Source organism: Miscanthus floridulus, chromosome 10, assembly GCF_019320115.1.
Source record: "Miscanthus floridulus cultivar M001 chromosome 10, ASM1932011v1, whole genome shotgun sequence".
NCBI lineage: Eukaryota > Viridiplantae > Streptophyta > Magnoliopsida > Poales > Poaceae > Miscanthus > Miscanthus floridulus.
In genome coordinates this window covers 71,064,107-71,082,962 of record NC_089589.1, presented here as the reverse complement: position 1 = coordinate 71,082,962, position 18,856 = coordinate 71,064,107, and the positions used below count along the sequence as shown (strand labels likewise).

Genomic DNA, 18,856 nt, shown 5'->3' with positions numbered 1-18,856 from the left:
CTCGACCCGATTTCTAGCAATGCTCCTAGTGCTTCGCAAAACCCAAACACATGCGGTGGATAGACTGGTTTTCACTCTTATTAATACTGCACGCAAACAGCATGCTTATTACTGTTTATAAACTTGCATTTTTTCAGTCACCATTATTCTGGTCCTTAAATCAAGACCAACCTCTTTAATTAACCTGCAAGTAATTGTCGTTGACCTGAGAGGTTATTATTTATTTAGTGTGATCCCTTGTTAAGCTAGATGCCTAGATGCAGAGATCAGTGGTTGGCAATGATCTGCTGCGCCTCAGTCTCGTACTTGAAGCCGTAGCTGCTCTTCTTGGAGCTGTCCGCTGACCAGATGAACAGCCCGGGCAGCTTGTTCTGCGCTGCAGCTCCTTGGCCCCACTGATGCCCTGGTCTGGCGAGAGCAGTCCGGTGACGTCGCCGGTCTTGAAGCTGGCGAGGACCTTGCTGCCGGGGTAGTTCACCGACTGGTTGTCGTAGAACATGACGTACGTGGGCACGTCGGTGTTGGCGCCGTAGCCGTAGAACTGGAAGTTGACGTAGTCGATGACGCCGGAGTACTTGCGCCACAGCGGCTGGTAGTACTCCTGGACCACGGGGTCCTCGAACGGCGCGATGGAGGTGGCGATGTTGGGCATGTTGAACTTTTTATGATCATCAAGAGCATAGATCTAGCCGGTAGAATGGTTTTTATTTGAGATAAAAAACGCAGCACATCCTAATACATATAGAACTAAGAGACAGAGAAGGAAAGGAGATGGTATTGAACTTAACACCGTGGATGGAGGTCTAGAAGTGTCGGCCATCTCGTTCGTCGGTAAAATCTGCGCACGGACAGTGATGTTCGGGGAAGAGGTCGATGAAGTTGTCGACGTCGAGCGGGGCGGCGCAGCTGGTGGCTTCCCGTCACTAGCTGCGCCCCTCTAGATCGGATTAGGGTTTAGGTGTCAGTGGGGAGCTTGGCTTAGGCGAACCTCGTGACGTACTTGAGCCGCCGGCCCCACCTCTATTTATTACGCAGTGTGACAGGAGCCCTCCAGCCATAATGGGCTGGGCGCCCCCGATCAGGGCGTGGATCAAAGGCCCAACTGGGCTATTGGGCCCAGTTTGGGATTAGAGATCAATCTAATAATCTCTCTCTTGATCTCCTACCATCTTTCAATTCCATATCATTTACTTTTGTTCATTCCATTGCAGATTAGCGCATAGAGCATGTTTTATCGTCACGATCAATTGCCGATAGATTTAACAGCTACAACACACCACTTTATTCTAAAATAGATACTTAACTTTGGGCCTTCTTTTGTTCAGGAATTATAGGCTTTTCCTTAAATCCATGCCGGCTACATGTTCTCCGAACCAGTTTGGTGGTAAGCCTTTTGTAAGCGGATCCACGAGCATCTTTTCGGTACTTATATGCTCAAGACTTATGACATGATCCCGGACTTTATCTTTTACAACATAATACTTTATGTCAATGTGTTTGGCCGCACCACTTGACTTATTGTTGTGAGCATACTGTACTGCCGGATTATTATCACAGTATAACTTAAGTGGTCTATAAATATCGTCAACCACATTCAAACCGGGTATGAACTTCTTTAGCAAGTTCACCTATCCCGTTGCCTCATAACACGCTACAAACTCGGCATACATTGTGGACGATGTAGTGACAGTTTGCTTTGAGCTTTTCCATGAAATAGCTCCCCCTGCGAGAGTGAATACATATCCAGACGTGGATTTTCTATCATCTCCTGCATAATCAGAATCAGAATATCCTACTATATGGAGTGAATCTAATCTTTTATACGTCATCATGAGGCTTTTCGTTCCTTGCAAATAACGTAAGACTTTCTTTACCAATTTCCAGTGTTCTGTTCTAGGATTGCTCTGGAATCTGTCAAGTAACCTAGTAACAAATGCCAAGTCAGGGTGCGTACATACTTGAGCATAATTCAAGCTTCCAACAACTGAAGCATATAGAACCGCTTTCATTTGATCGATCTCATATTGGTTCCTGGGGCATTGAAAATCTCCATATCCGTCGCCCTTGACTATAGGAGCAGGTGAGGGACTACATTTGTGCATACTGAATTTCTTTAAGATATTTTCTATGTATGCTCTTTGTGACAGTCCTAATACCCCTTTACTTCTATCTCGGTGAATCTCGACCCCTAGAACGAACGAAGCTTCACCAAGATATTTCATACCAAATTTTGAGGATAAAAACTTCTTTATCTCCAGCGCTGACATCACTACTAGCAAGTAAGATATTATCCACATATAGGACAAGGAAGATAAACTTATCATTCTTAAACTTTGCATAGACACAATTGTACTCTGCATTCTCTTTAAACCTAAAATTCCTTATTGTCTGATCAAACTTCAAGTACCAGTGTCTTGAAGCTTGTTTTAATCCATAAATGGATTTCTTTAGGCGGCATCCTATTCGTTCTTTTCCTTCCATGATAAAACCTTTCGGTTGTGCCATGTAAACACTTTCCTCCAAGTCCCCGTTGAGAAATGTCGTCTTTACATCCATCTAATGTAATTCTAAATCGTAATGTGCCACTAATGCCATTATAATTTTGAAGGAATCCTTACATGAGACTGGAGAAAAGGTCTCATTATAATCAATCCCTTCTCTTTGCATAAAGCCTTTTGCCACAAGTCACGCTTTATATCTCTATATATTCCCTTGAAAGTCAAGTTTTATTTTGTAGACCCATTTATAACCTACTGTTTTGGCTCTTTTAGAAATTATTTTCAAGTCCCAAACTTTATTGGCATTCATAGATTTCATTTCATCTTCCATGGCCTCAAGCCACTTTGATGAATGGTTACTTCTCATGGCTTCTTTAAATGAGGTGGGATCATCCTCCATTTGAAATTCCTCAGTATTGTATACTTTATAGTCAGCAGGAATAGCTGATTTTCTAACTCTTTGAGACCTTCTAGGGGCCTCCACATTTGGCATATCTTCTATTTGAGGCTGTTGTTGCTCCCTCTCATGTGTGGTAATAGGTTCTACAGGATCCTGAAGAACAGGTTCCTCATCATCATTCATTGTTACCACAGGCGGAAATAACAACAGGTGCTAGCACCACAGTATCTTGCACTATCAGTGCAACGACAACAGGTAGTGAGAAAAATGGCTCATGAATCATCGGAGTGTGCACATACACCCGCTTCTCTTCAAGGTCAATTTCTCGAGCTACCATGCTCCCCCTCATCATTTCATCCTCTAGGAAGACAGCGTGTGTCGTTTCCACAAACTTTGTATGTCTGTCTAGACAGTACAAATGAAAAACTTTTGACTTTTCTGGGTAGCCAATGAAATGGCAACTTACTATTTTAGGGTCTAGCTTCCTAATGTTTAGGTTAAATACTTTAGCCTCTGCAAAACTCCCCCACACACGTAAGTGGTTTAGTGAGGGTACTCTTCTAGTCCACAACTCATACGGTGTTTTGGACACTGACTTACTTGGTACTCTATTGAGAATATGAATGGCGGTTTTTAACGTCTCCATCCACAGGTTCAATAGTAAGGTGGAGTAACTTATCATACTGCGCACCATATCCATCAGGGTACGATTCCATCTTTCAGCTACTCCATTCTGCTGAGGTTCGCCCGATGTAGAATACTGGGCTACTATGCCATTCTCCTGTAAGAACCTTGTAAAAGGTCCAGGAACTTGGCTATATGGGGTATGCCGACCGTAGTACTCCCCCCCCACGGTCAGACCTGACTATCTTAATCTTTAAATTGTGTTGGTTTTCAACTTCTGCCTTAAATATCTTAAATTTATCCAATGCTTCTATTCGTTTTTTGATTGGATAAATGTAGCCATAACGGGAGTAATCATCTGTGAATGTTATGAATGAATCATAACTATCCACACTCTTTATAGAAAATGGACCATAGATGTCTGTGTGAATAATCTATAAAATTCCTACACTTCATTTGGCATATTTCTTAATTTTCTTTACATACTTTCCTTTTATGCATTCTCTGCATTGTTCTAAATCTGAGAACTCTAATGGAGGAAGAATATCATTCTTAACTAGTCTTTCTATTCCCCCCCTCGAAATATAGCCTAAACGATAGTGTCATAATTTTGACAACGCATCGTGAGCTCTCTTTTGTTTTCTGTTTACATCCACAGATGAGGATACATTCTCATTGTCGCATGCAACATTCCCATCATCACATACAACATTCAGATCATCACGTAGTGATGACAAATAAAGCTCATTTTGTAAGATAGCAAGACCAACACATGCATTATTAAATGTTATCTTACATTTGCCATTTCCAAAATGGCAATCATATCCATCATTGTCCAAGCATGAAATACTAATTAAGTTTCTCTATAAAGAGGAAACATAAAGTACATCTCTAAGTAAAAGTGTAAAACCATCAGCAAGCTCTAGAGAAAGATCACCAATGGCTTCAACATCTGCTCGGACATAGAGAAAGATCGCCAACTTTAACATGTCTTTCTCTTCTTTGCGCAGTCCTCATCGAATGGAATCCCTATAAAGAATTAGCAACATGAACAGTTGCACCTAAGCCAATCCACTAAGTAGATTTTGAATACTGTACATACATGGATTCATTTATGAACGTAATAATATTCTCACCTTTCTTTGCCATGATCATCTTTAAGTAATCAGGACAATCTTTCTTATAATGTCCTGTCTTCTTGCAATAGAGACACTAGTCTTTCTCTACTGTGAACTATTCTGCGGAGGCTGATGTAGCATGGGACCTTTTCCCTTTGACTTTGAGGAGGAGTTAGCATTAGTATTCTTTTTCTTGTTGTCTTTCAGATAATTGATAGTGCCACCATTGGTAGCTTTCATTCTCTCTTCCTCTTGCACACACATAGCCATGAGCCTCTCTAAGTCCCACTTCTCGGGCTGTATGTTATAGTTGACAACAAAAGTGTCAAACTCCTTTAGCAAGGAAGAAAAAATTAGATGGATAAGGAACTCTTCCTTGAGAGCTAGATCCATTGGTTTTGGCTTGGATGCCAAATTGCTCATCCTTTGTATGTGCTCTCTTATGCCACCATTTCTAGAGTACCTCTCTGTCACCAGCTGCTTCATCAGCTGGGTAGCATATGTCTTTGAGGAGCCATGAACTGACTCTTTATTCTATCGAGGTACTCAGTGATGGTGTCACACTCTGGGATTGAGCCCACAATTGCAGGTTCAATCGTGTTCTTTATCACAGCCATAGATTTCTTGTTGGTAGTGACCCATTTCCTATGCTAAAGGTCATAGGACATCTTTTGGGATGCAAAATCCCTCTCTCTAGTTGCCCAAGTGGCATCAGCCTCGTTTGTCTCCCTCACTGGTGCCACAGGCTCAGTGGGACATGGTGAGGTGGCTACCTAGTCCACCTCAGCCAAGATGAAAGCTAGGTCAATCTTTTTCTTCTACTCCGTGTAGTTGTCACCTTTGAGAGTGGGGTTCTCTTTGATACAACCCATCAAGTTGTATCCGCCTGAAAACATAATTCATATAGAGTGAGAACATAAACATAATAATAACAATTGCATGCCTAAGTTCCAACGTTGGTCAAAATTAAAACATACAATTGTCCTCTACACTAATTCTACATCTCCATTGGCAGAAATAGAATTAATGCATGACAAAACTCATCATAATATTGCCATTAATCAACGTTGGTCAGAATAATAATAATATTATAATAAGCTAAAAACATATCCATTTTTCAAAATTAAATTCTCCCGTTGGTTCGAATTTAATAATGAAAATAACAACTTTAAAATACACAGCGGAAAAAGTGAACTCATTTTCTTGAATTTTACCCACACAAAATATTCATTTTTCTGATTTCTTTTGAGCCATTTTCTATTTTTCAATTTTACTGAAAAGGAAAAAAAGGAAAATTGGGCTCCCTCTTTACTACTATTGGGCCCGAAGACGGCAATTCGGCTCGGCCCACTAGCCCTTCATGGCTCTCGGTCGCACCCAGGCCGCAACATGGGCCTAGGCCAGCAAAGTGTCATGGCCGCGCGCTCCTACCTAGGCCACGAAATGGCCCGCTCGATCTGAGCCGTCCATGCCGATCCAACAGCCGAGTGGCGTTATCGGGTAAACAAAACCCCCTTCGGCTAGCGCGGGCAAAACCATAGCGCCATTCCTTCCCTCCCATTCTCTCTCTCACTCAGCCGAGCGAGCCCAAGCGAAGAGCAGGCAACAACAAGAGCGAGCAGGGCCTCGACGCCGTCGCCGGCCCCCTCGCCGGCGTGTGTGCTCCCTAGCAGGTGAGCGCGCCGCCATCGAATGGCCTGGCCACGACGCCTCCTTGGCCAGAGCCCGGTGAGTAGCACCCCCAGCTTGGCCTTGTTCTCCCCACATGCCGGTGAGCTGCACTACGGCGGTGTCAGCAGTGGTCGAGGCAAGCCTCCCCTTCCCCTTCTTCCCCTATTGATTTGGGTCTGGTTTGTTCTTCTCGGATTCAACCGATTGGGGATCTAGGGTTAGGGTTTTGGGTTAGAGTTAGGGATTCACTCTGTTCTTCTTCTTCCTGAATTGATTACGGGTTTAGGGTTCGGTTTCGAGTAGACTTGAAGCCGAGCCCTCCTTCTATTCTTTCTTTCACCCAGTTAGGGTTAGGGTTTGGTGACCCTCTTCTTTTCTCAGATCCAAACGAATCTACTCTATGTTTAATCGTTCACCAATTCTAGATCTAAAACCCTAGAAACCTGGCTCTGGTACCATTGTTGAACTTTCTAGGATCATTAGGAGCATAGATCTAGCCGATAGAATGGTTCTATTCAGGATAAAAGACGCAGCAGATCCTAATACATGTAGAACTAGAGAGACAGAGAGGGAAAGGAGAAGGTGTCGAACCTAACACCGTGGAGGGAGGTCTAGATGCATCGACCATCTCATTCGTCGGTGAAGTCTGCGCATGGACAACGACGTTCAGGGAAGAGGTCGATGAAGCCATCGACGTCGGTGGAGCAGGGTGGCGTGGCTAGTGGCTTCCCATCACTGGCTGTGCCCCTCTAGATCGAATTAGGGTTTAGGTGTCATTTGGGAGCTTGGCTCAGGCAAACCTCGTGACTTGAGCTGCTGGCCCCCACCTCTATTTATTGCGCAGTGTGACAGGAGCCCTCTAGCCATAGTGGGCTGGGTGCCCCCGATCATTGTGCAGATCAAAGGCCCAACTAGGCCATTGGGCCTAGTTTGGAATTAGAGATCAATCTAACAGGGGATGCTCTACTCGAGCTACATCAGGAGGCAGCCGATGCACTCGACGAAGAACGTGTCCACATCGGTGCTGTCAGCGAAGTGCTCGTAGTTCGCGTCCATGCCGTCTAGCCTGTATGTGTTGATGATGCCTGTGAGCGATGCCATGGCATTGGCCACCCACGAGTCGATGGAGGTCGGGGTGAAGAAGACCTTGACGATCACCTACACACTATCGCCACCAAGCCCTGCCATGATGGCAATGTTGGGGTGCGCGGCCTTGATTGCGGCCATAGTGGTGGGGGACAGGTTGCCCATGTCCCAGAATGGGCTGAACACGCCATTGGTCATCACTGGCTTGGGATGCTGCCCCACAGGCGTGTAGTCAATGGCAAAGGGGAGGATGAAGTGGAAGTTGACGAAGGCGTTGATGGGCACATCGGAGAACTGCACGCTGGTGGACTATGTGCCAATGTACTCATGGAACAGGTAGCTATTCATCTTGGCTAACACATTGGACCACTGTTTGTATCTCTTTCCAAGCAATTAAGGGGTTGTTTGGTATGGCTCCCGGGTGCCAAACAGGTTAGAAGGAACTAGCTCCGACGAAAGAGTCATGTGATTTGCGCTTTCACATGCCAGGCGCGTTGGTTGGAGCCAAAAAATCGAGCTTCCATCGGCTCCTTGTCAGGAGCGCATTGGCCCATGGCGTATTTGGTCGTGGATGCCCTTGCCTTCTTCCATGCACGCAGGCACGGAGCAATGTCGGCCTAGGGAGGAGCAGAGGTGGTGCGGCGTTGGCCTTCGTGGCCACGGGTGCGTGCGCCATGCTGATCATGCGTGCTTGAGCTCCACTGGCCAGCCGCTTGTGGCTCGGTCCTTTGTCTCTTGCAGCGCGGGGAGGCGGAGGTGTGGGGAAGAGGAACAGGAGGCCACGGGACATAGTAACAAGAGGATAAGGCAGAGAGTAGCGTGAGGATAAGGCAGGCGTCAGGTGGGTCTGCGTGCATTGCCACATTAGTGATAAGGTGGAGAGAGAGAATAATTAAAGAGAAATAAATAGAGAGAGAAAAAGAAAAAGAAAAAAAGAAAAAAGAAAAAAGAAGGGCACTGTAGACATTTTCTCCTTTTCAGCAACGGGAAGAAGTTGTTTCATCCTCAAGTAAATATGCTCTTCTAGTAAAGCTACAACTGAAGCTATTTTGGCTAGAGCCGGAGCTCTACCAGATAGCCGAGTGCCACGCACACATCAAGGGAGGAGGCACACATTTATAGGCATTGTCCACTCCTTGACTGCAGTAGTAGTTGGCAGGCGAGCAGAGAAGAATAAGTCATGTCTGATGTCATGCTCTGGAAGAGCAGTTTTTTGTCCCTACGATGGCCGCGTTTAGTTTCAAACCTAAATTCTCAAAAAGTGCTACAGTATTCATCACATCGAATCTTGCGATACGTGCATGGAGCATTAAATGTAGATGAAAAAAAACTAATTGCATAGTTTGGTTGGAAATCGCGAGATGAACGTTTTGAGCCTAATTGGTACATGATTGAACACTAATTGCCAATATAAAAACGAAAGTGCTACAATATCCCAAATTCCAAAATTCGGCCAACTAAACATGGGTGATATCGCAAGGAGTAGGTCAACTAATTCGGCTGCTAGACGCCATAGAATTCCACTATACGGGCGCGTGTAGTTCGCAAAAAATTTTTGGTTTGGCTACTGTAGCACTTTTGTTTGTATTTGGCAATTAGTGTCTAATTATGGACTAATTAGGTTCGAAAGTTTCATCTCACGATTTCTCACCCAACTGTGCAATTAGTTTTTTTTCATCTATATTTAATGCTCCATGCTTGCGTCCAAAAATTCGATGTGATGGGCAAAAACCAAAATTTTTTGGAACTAAATGCGCCCTACATTCCTTAACTATAAGAAATAAAAATTCAAAAAAAACTATAAGAAACAAGATTTGCACAGTACGATATGAATTGATGACTATATGTGTCGGTGCAGAAAGTGACCAACACGTAAATATTTATAGTTTTGCTATACGTTGTGATCGGAGGTGGCCTAGCACTCAATGACACAGGGTTTATACTGGTTCAGGCAACGTGCCCTACGTCCAGTTTAAGTTGGACGGTTACTTTATTCCTAAGCCTAGGTGCTCGAAGTTTGCAGTGGGGTTACAAACAAGAAGGAGAAAGATATGGTGCATGAGAGGTCCGATCGGACTCCGGTCAGAAGGGCCGAGAGCGATAGAAGCTCCACCATGAGCTAAGTGTTCAAGCATGTGCTTAGGTCCAAACCTGGTGGTTCTGTAGTTGTGAGCTAGTGAACTTGGTTGATCTAATGAATCCGAGATGACTTCGAGAGCTTGAATCAACTTGGGTTAACTGACCCTATTGGGAGAGAGTGCATCCTCTTTTATAGATGATGGGGATGGCCATACAAATGAGAGGGAGAGAGTTCATATGTTTCTTAGTCTTGCTACCTACAACGACGGGTATAGGACGACTGTAGATGCCCATGACACTGTTGACATCACTATTGAATGTCAGATGCATGTGGGAGGTTTGTGTCATCTTCTTTGGGCACGGCAGACATTGGCGCCCGCCATACTGTTGAATCCTGGAGGCATGCAAGGGGTTTTACCATGTTCCTGGTATGGTACAACACTGTCGATGCCTAGAGGCATGTGGGGGGCCTTACCGTAAGGGAGTTAAATGGCGCCCACAATACTGTAGGGAAAATGATGGCGCCTACAACACTATTTGTGTCAAGGCGGTTGCAGAGTACTATTCCTACAGGTGTACAGGGTACAGTCCCTGGCATCATGGTTTGACTTGTGTGCCTTGCCTCGCTTTCTTTGTTCGTTTCCTAGTCCCTTCCGAGCGGGCGTCCCTAGTCGGTTGGTCCCAGTTGGCTCTAGCCGGTTGGAGACATGGGGTCAGAGTAGGAGGTAGTGTTTTGCCAGGCCTTCCTGTTGGAGAGGCCGTCCGGAGGCAGCTGGAGTCAGAGCGAGCGCCCCAGTCGGAGAGGTAGGCTGGAGTAGGAAAAAACAGGTGCCGCTCCTCCTCAGCCAGACCTTCCGATCAGTGACTGAATCGTCCTTCTGGCCTATCGTTTAGATACTTGCGCCAACCCATGAGTCGCGCTGTCTACTTGGGCTTAGCCTTTGTTTGGGAAATCGGCCCATGAGGGACTCCAGGTTTATGAACCCGACAGGAGCCCCCGAGCCCCCGGGCGGTTCGGGCAGAACCATCTAGGGGGTTTTTCGTGTTGCCAGTGGAGGAGGTTTTTGTTCTGTCAGCGGGTGCGCGTGAGCGCACCCGTGGGTGTAGCCCCCGAGCCCCCAGGCGATTCGGGTAGAATCGTCTAGGGGTATCATCAGCCAGCGTGTGTGCATGTGTTTTTTAGTTGAGGTGGAGTCATTCAACCAAGGCGTCGTTTTTGTGTAGCTGAGGTGTTCTAGTATTGTGATTGGGCGAAACGGAGATCCAGGCGTCGGTGCACGCTGTGGGATCGGGCAAGTCGGAGTCATGGATCTTGGCGTCGGTGCGCGCTGTGGAATCGGGTGAGTTGGAGTCATGGATCCTAGTGTCAGTGCGCGCTGTGGGATCGTGACTGTTAGTTTTTAGGGATTGGACGAGACGGAGCTCGCGGGTCCTAGAGTCGGTGCGTGCCATGGGACCGGGCGAGGCAATTAGTTTTTTAGGGATCGGATGAGACAGAGCTTGCAGACCCTAGTGTCGGTGCGCGCCGTGGGATCGGGTGAGTTGGAGTCATGGATCCTGGCCTCGGTGCGGCCCACGCAACAGAGGCAGTTTGTTTAGTTAGTTTGGGATCGGGCGAGCTAGAGCTCATTGTTGATGCAAAAGTGATCTACAAACACAAAGGGCTAATACCCGAATTGATATCCAAAGCGTGCCAGTCGATTTGACCTGCTAATCGACAAGGATGAAGATACGAACACTTTGGTCCTGACAACAGCGATACGCCCGGAAGTCACGGCCAAGAGGTGCTCACGCGGAACTCGAGAATCGCCGAAGATCGTACTGAAACGATGCAGCTCGCCGAATCAATGAGAACTCGTAAAAAGGAAAAATATGCAAATTGACGAAGTCGCCGAAAAGTAAGTAGATGCAAATAGGAGTAAAAATTGGTTTTGATATTGATTGATATATATCTATTACATTGCCCCTTACTCCATATTTATACCCTGATCTAAAGAGACACAACCAAACACAACTAGGACACCAATCCCATATCTAAGGAAACACGTGACTCTTACATGAATCATAACCTAACAAATACAGAAAAGGAAATCAACTCCTATCTATTTCCCTGTCCGCCTCAATTACGATGGAAATCTCACCGTCCTCCTTCCCATCGGCATACTCCCTATTTCATCGGCAGTAGTCTTCAAGTCTTCCTTCATCGGCATACTCCCTGTTTCATCGGCAGTAGTCTTCAAGTCTTCCTTCATCGGCATATTCCCTGTTTCATCGGCAGTAGTCTTCAAGTCTTCCTTCATCGGCATCGACAATAACACCTCCAACCTCATTGGCAACGCCCGAGTCCAAATCAACCTTTACATCGACCATCACCAGCTATCGGCAACCATCTTTACAAACTAGCTTTCATTGGCTATCAAAGTATTCAATAACTTTCCCCTTGCCGATTAGTCCACTCCGATTATTTTGACACGTGCAAAAAACGGTGTCAACACTCATATATCCTAATGGGGCGAGTTTGGGGTCGCAGACCCGGGTGTTTTTGGAGCGCAGTCGAAGCATAGCCAGATGGGGCGACTTCGGGGTCATAGACCCAGGTAGTTTTGGAGCACAGTCAGAGCGTAGCCGGATGGGGTGAGTTTGGGGTCATAGACCTAGGCGTTTTGTGTCTTGAGCCCCCGAGCCCTGTCGGGCCTTAGTAGGGGTCGGTGTGAGTTTGTGTGCATTACCCCGTCCTTGGTTCCTCATAACAGGAGGGGCCGAGTTTTGTCGCTTGTCCCGATCGCTCGGGCTCGAGTGGCACGCTCGGTGAGTTCGCTAACGGGTATAATCGAGTGGAATCCAGTTCCGTCGTTTGTGATGGGGTCGGCATAGCCCTCTTGTGACATTCCACTGCTCCTTTACCTGCAACCCAGCATATGCCTGGGTCGTTCTGAAGACCGACCCAGGTGGCCTAACGGCCTCCCTTTGATGGAGATTCTATGGGCTTGGCAAGAGGTTCAGGATCGAACGAGAATGTTGAGATGACCCTGTCTGCTAGACTAGGCAAGGGCCGCACGAGGCTCATTGATGTTTTTCTCCCCTGGCTCTGTTGGTTGCTCATGTCGAATGAGGCAACTGTCGCTTCATGATGCAACATGGAGCGTTGTGATGCATTTCGTTGCACGTGCGATGCTTAGTTCCTGAGCTCCCAAGCGGTTCAGGGCCTGAATTGTCTGGGAGGCACGGGCGTATGGAATGAATACGCGTGTGGATGTATGAAATGATTATAAAGAAATAGAGGGGGTTGGTAGCATTTACCTTGATGACTTGAGTGACAGGGTTTGGAAAGCTTCAGTCAGAAATGTCCGACCGGGACCCATGCTCGTCGTTCTTGACGGAGTTGGCATGGCGTACATGGGGCGTCCCTTCACTTCCTACCTGTCTCTCAGTGTGTTTTTCTGAGCCATTCGATCGACTTAGGAAGCCCGATGGTCTCTCTCGGTGGAGATCCCGCTTTGGGTTTTTCCAAGTCCCGCCTAGGGATGTGGATTGTTGCCTGCATGTGGTGGTGCTTTAGTTCTGGTGCCCATCGTGCGGTAGTTGGTGCGTCTCATCTGCATTAAATGGCAAAGAGAGAGGGTTTTTTGCTCTATTGTTTCGTCTCTCCGGATCGGCGCGCCTTCCCCAACTGCTGCACCTTTTCCTTAAGTTGGAGAAGGGAGAGGGGTTTTGTCCTGTTCTTTCGCCTATTCCTCATCTGCCGCCTCCTTTCCTTTTCCTTCTTGCCGAGAGTGTTCTTGAGAGCTACGGTGGTTTCTAGAAAAGAAAAGGGAGAGAGCGAGGGTGAAGAGAAAAACTCACAAATCTGTTGACACAAAATGTGACGCACTGTGCCTCACACACAGCAAGTCGGAAAGCATGGCTTCAATTGGGCCCCCGGGTGCTTCGTGATCCGGAAACGTGCTAGTCAGTTTGACCTGAAAAAAACTAACAAGGGATAAAACAGTTAAATGCCAAACCGGAACATGTCGGGTGAGACCAGACAGTTCCATATATACGGCCCTGAAGCCACTTACAATGACATACAGCTATAGGAAGCTGTCTGCCAATAGGTTTATAAACCATTCAGCTAATCGTAAAATGAGCACACGTAAAAATCTGATTGCTGAATGCATATGCATGGGAAGACATGTCTAAACAAGTGAAATTAATTATGAGTTAATGCATAACCAAGCTCAGCAGTCCAGCCGAGTTGGGGTCCATGAAGAAGGAACATGCAAATAAACACGATTAAACTAATCTAAAACCTGCATCTGCCGCACGACACCTAGTTTCGTTAAAGCTTAAACATAATTAACAGGCATGAACCCACAACATGTGACAATCTAGATTAAAATAATTCAGCCATTATGAGCATGTTATCTATTTGCAAAGGTAATATGAAAAGCAATGATCATTGAAGCGCGAATAAAACCATAAAAAAGGGCCGAACAATATTAATCTAGATTGGGCAGAAGTGTGTTATAAATATATAAAATATTTAAAACATGCAACACAGGATAACTTAATGAATCTATTTAGATTTTGCCGTATCTAATAGAGCCGATAACTGTCTTGCTTTCACTAAGCATATTGAGCAAACGCCTGCCGCACGGTGTCTACTCATAAACAAAGCATAAGCAAAGACTTCTTGATTGTCAAACAAAGATCCACCGCACGACCATTGAAAACAAACAAGACTACTTGCATCACGTCTAAATCCACCGCATGATACTAAACATGATAACAAGGTTGTCGGAACTCACGGAGGTCGACGGATCGATGACTCCTCTCGAAGAACTCGATGACTTGACAAAAGGACTCGAAGGTTGGCACGGGGCTGGTTGTATTGATTTGGTTGTGAACCCTTATTACAATGGTCGAGGGTCAATATTTATACCCTAGACAAAACACGAGTCCTAGAAGACTACGATTTACAAAGAAACTATTAAACAAACTTGGAAACTACGATTCCTTGCCCTAAACTCTCAGAGTCCTTTATTATTACAACTTTCATCTTTTCGATCGGCTTTGCCTACCATCTTCTGCTTTCCTGAATGGAGTCACCACCTTCTGGAGTAACCGACCGCATAAGTATTTAGCCAACCGCTCGTTTTGTTTGCCGAATATCCTTCTTCCCGCATGCAGGTCCACCTGTCATCCTCCAAAGTCAACCAAAATCCAGTGTTAACACATGCCCCCTCAATTTCAGGATAAAAGTCGTTTTATTCTGAAATTGACCACAAGCTCCTTCTTCCTCCTAGGTCAGCATCGTTCAACACCGCAGCCGCCGTCCAAGATTTCAAGCTTTCAGCGCAACCTCAGACCCACTTCGAATCTTTAATGGTGACCCAGGACGAAATCCCAGAGGTAAACTTCACTTATATTCGGCAATTTCCACTTGATCTTCCCGTTCTTCTTTTGGCTTATTCCTCTTTGATTTCAATCACCCTTTAAAGGAATACAAGAATCAGATTTTGATCCCCTATGCTACCAACCCCGATTCCTATTTCCTTGGTCCAATGGGAAATCCTGACCCTGTTGAAATTATCGAGAAGGAAACCCAAAGAATCCCTTTCAAATCTGGGATCACCTTGCCAAACCGATGGCCAAACACATTCAAGAATTGGCCATTTCCCCCAATTGCTGGATGGCGGAATTGGTACAGGAGAATGCTGGAGAAAAGCAGCAGCCACTGGGAAAGTCAAGACATTAGCCATTGTCTGGAATTATCCTTAGCAGAAACACCCAGAAACAATTCCCTTTTGATAGCAGCTTCCCATTTTTGGTCTGACACCATCAATGCCTTCATTTTCGGCCATGGTAAAATGACCATCACCCTAGCCGATGTGTTCATGATGACTGGCTTGAACGTGTCACTACCAGTATACCCTTATAAGTACAAGAGCAAAAGTAATCAAAGAGCCGTTAGCTCTGGATGTGGATGGGTCAAATACATCCAGAACTACATGAATGCATCTAGCACCATTTCTGACAAAGAGTTGAAAGCCTTCATGAATATGTGGCTATGCAGATTCATCTTCTGTGGAAAATCCAATGAACCAACCCTGAATCACATGGTGATGGCTGAAGACTTAGCTGCAGGCACTCAGATCTCACTAGGCAAATATCTCTTAGGGTCTGTTTATCATATGATGCATCAGATTACTCTTCAGATGCGTCAAGGTGGAGAAATCTCTTGTGTGAATGGTCCCTGGTGGCTAATTCAAATGTGGCTCCAGCTATACATGCATCAGATAACCTCCATAAGCCTCTTCAATCTAAGTTTCCCTTTAGTTAACTATGCTGAAGGCAGTACAGCAAAGGTTAAGGCTTGTCAGACTTATGGGGAAGCAGCATCATCTATCAGCATTGACATAGACATCGGTCATTTCTTCAAGCTGTTTTTCAAAGGATTCAGCAATGTGCTCTGGTTTCCTTACAGAGAAAATGAAAATTTGACTTTGCCCTGCAAGTTTAGCTATGAAATTGGTTGTTCAGGTCAAGAATCCACGGAGATCTTCAACTCCTTTATCAAACCTTGCACTCTGCCAGCTGAATTTCATCATGGGAGGTTAGTGCAGTCCACCTATGAATTCTACTATCCAAATATGGTGGCCAGACAATTAGGATGTGGTCAGCTGCCCCGAAGATTCCTCTTCTCAACAATCATAAAGTCAAGGGAAGTAATAACAGAAAGAATGAAAGCCAAGAAAATCTTTGAGTTAGGATGGGAATTGCCAACATATGAACCATCTCCATTTGGGCTAATAGATGCTGCTCATCCCTTCTTTGTCTCTTGGTGGCAAGAATGGCATGCTCATATCTTCAATATTTCAGTTCATCCTTTATGCAAAAACTTGCAGCCCGATTTTACTTCTGATAGTGAGGTAATTTCATTATGCTCATCATTCCCTGCTCTTGAATTCACTTCTTATTTTAACATCTGGTTATGCACAGGATCTTGAGCCTACTCCCCCAGCCAAAGCAATCTAGTACTATTCGGCTGGTCCCAAGCCTGTTCTAGGGTTTGATGCTCCAAAATTAAAGGAATTCATGAAAATCCCTACAACTTTGGATTCAGTACCTTTAAAGGCACTCATGAGAACTCCTGCTACTTCAGCTGCTGCATCTTCAAGAGGAAAAAGCAAAAGGAAAACACCTAAAAGTTTTCTCTTACCCAAGAAACCAAGGACCAAGAAAGTCAAATTATCTCTTAAGGTATGGACCTTTTATTCTCTATTAGGTTAACAACCCCACTTAGCAGTAAACCTGACCACCTCTACATTCATCACTTCCATTGCAGCCACAAGCCGAAATTCCCAGACTAGGCAGTACCTCAGCAGCTGTAAAACCAACCCCTGAAATTTCTACCGAAAATGAAGAAATCCATGACAGTGAAGCTTCAGAGACTCATGAAGCTGAAGGTTCAAAGGCTCATAAATCTGATGAGACTATAGGTAACATCGTTCAACCAATTCTCTTTTTCTCCCTTTTTTTAAATAACATCTATCCCTTATGCTCATCATCATTTACTTTATTGAGAATAGATGAAATCTTAGATGAACTGGTAAGGGAAACTTCTCCTAATCAAGCTCCAAACTCGTACTTTCTGAACATTCAGCCAAGTCCTCCAGCAAGCCAGGGTATAACCCATCCTGATGATCAATCAGTTCAGCAGGTAATGCCTTGTCTTACACTATATTTTAGCAAATTCACCCAATCGGCTAACACCTCCTTTCTTCTCTTTTCTTTTAGAAGAACATCACTAAACCGACCACTAGCTACTCCTTCTCTATTGAGGACTACATCATTGAAAAAGGTGAAGAGATTACTTCTCAACAAACCTTATCGCTAGAAAATCAGGCTCGGCTAAAAGAGGTGATCATTCTGCTGAACAAGGATACCATTAGTCTGGTTCAGGATGCAGATCAGATAAGAGACCTCCTTGAACTCATTGATCAAGATATCCCTTCTGCTCTCAAGGCCCCCCTAGAATCTGCAGCCCATCTTGATGACCACTTTGCCATGGTGAGAAGGGCAACCAAGAACATATCTTCGAGGGCTGCTTTGCAGAAGGATAGATCTTTGAAGAAGCTGGAGATTAAAGATCTTCACTCTCATATCCAGACCACAAGAAATTCCTTGACAACCTTGGAGCCTAAACTGAAAGCCATGGAGGATGAAAAAAGCAGACTAGAAGCTCAACTAGCCGAACTGAATGCCACAATTCAGTCTCACAGGGCCCATATAGCTAATTTGCCAAAGAACATAGAAGTAGCTTCACTAAAGATAACTTCGATCATCAAAGAAGATCAGCAAATCAAAACTAAGTTATCCAGCATCTAGAGTTCTAAAGATGAGGATTAGAAAGTGCTAGATAATGTTAGCCGAATCAGGACTGAAGCCATAGAGGCAATCAATTAGCTTCTGAACAAGTAGACATTGGGCTTGTAATAAACTTAAGTGTGATATCCTCTGACCCTTGATCAATCAACTTTATGTTTACATATTCTTATTCATTTGAAAAAGCAATCGGCCATTTTCCCTTAAATTATTCAATTAGAATGTAGCCGATTGTCTCCATTCTTCTGATAGCCGAACGAATCCTAATTTAAATGTTGTGATGGTATAGCTGAACAATGCTGGCTCCAACAAATCAGGGAGATAGTCGAACGATGTCCGACTTAATCCATGCGTGGCCCAGCCCAGTAGCGGCCCAGCTGAAAGGAGAAAACCCTACTCCATCGTTCGACATTCTCGCCCCACGACTCCGTGGAATTCGCCATGATTCTTCGCTTTGGCTTATAAATAGACCCTTCCGTTAGCCTTCATCGCTATCTCCATTTTAGCGTTCTCACATCTATCTCCTCCACTTCCTTTGTTTGATTCATTCCAGAAGAAAACCCTAACCTCCACCAAAGCAAATGGCGAACAGTGGTGACCATGGCAAGCGACCTGCTGATGGAGAGGCGGAAGGAAGCAGAGCATCGCGCTGCCGGCGCCGTGGGTACGATTCGGCTTTTTGCCCCCTTGCAATTTTCTTGTTCATCTCTTAGTTTCGATTTTTTCTTCCTCATTCATCAGGATAAGGGTCATCAGCTCCAGCCAATATCATCTCCTTCCTCTGGCGACAGCAGCTCAACCGGGAACTCCATCTGGCTCTTCCAGATCCTCCAGCTCTTCAAGCTCCTATCATCCCAATCCTTGGGGCCCGGCGGAACTAGCAGATGCACACCATCCATACTCTCACGAGGAAGCGCTCAAGTTTTGCCAGGAGAGGGACGAGGCCCAGGAGGAGCTAGGCGACGTCTCCAAGAGATTCAGCATCGAGCAAGCCGAATGGGAGGACCAGCGGA

At 45.3% G+C, this 18,856-nt stretch overlaps 1 pseudogene; it reads right to left on the bottom strand.

Annotated features, from left to right (window-relative positions):
• Positions 1-266: 266 nt before the first annotated feature.
• On the bottom strand, positions 267-7,745 carry LOC136485257 (chitinase 2-like; annotated as a pseudogene).
• Positions 7,746-18,856: the final 11,111 nt, after the last annotated feature.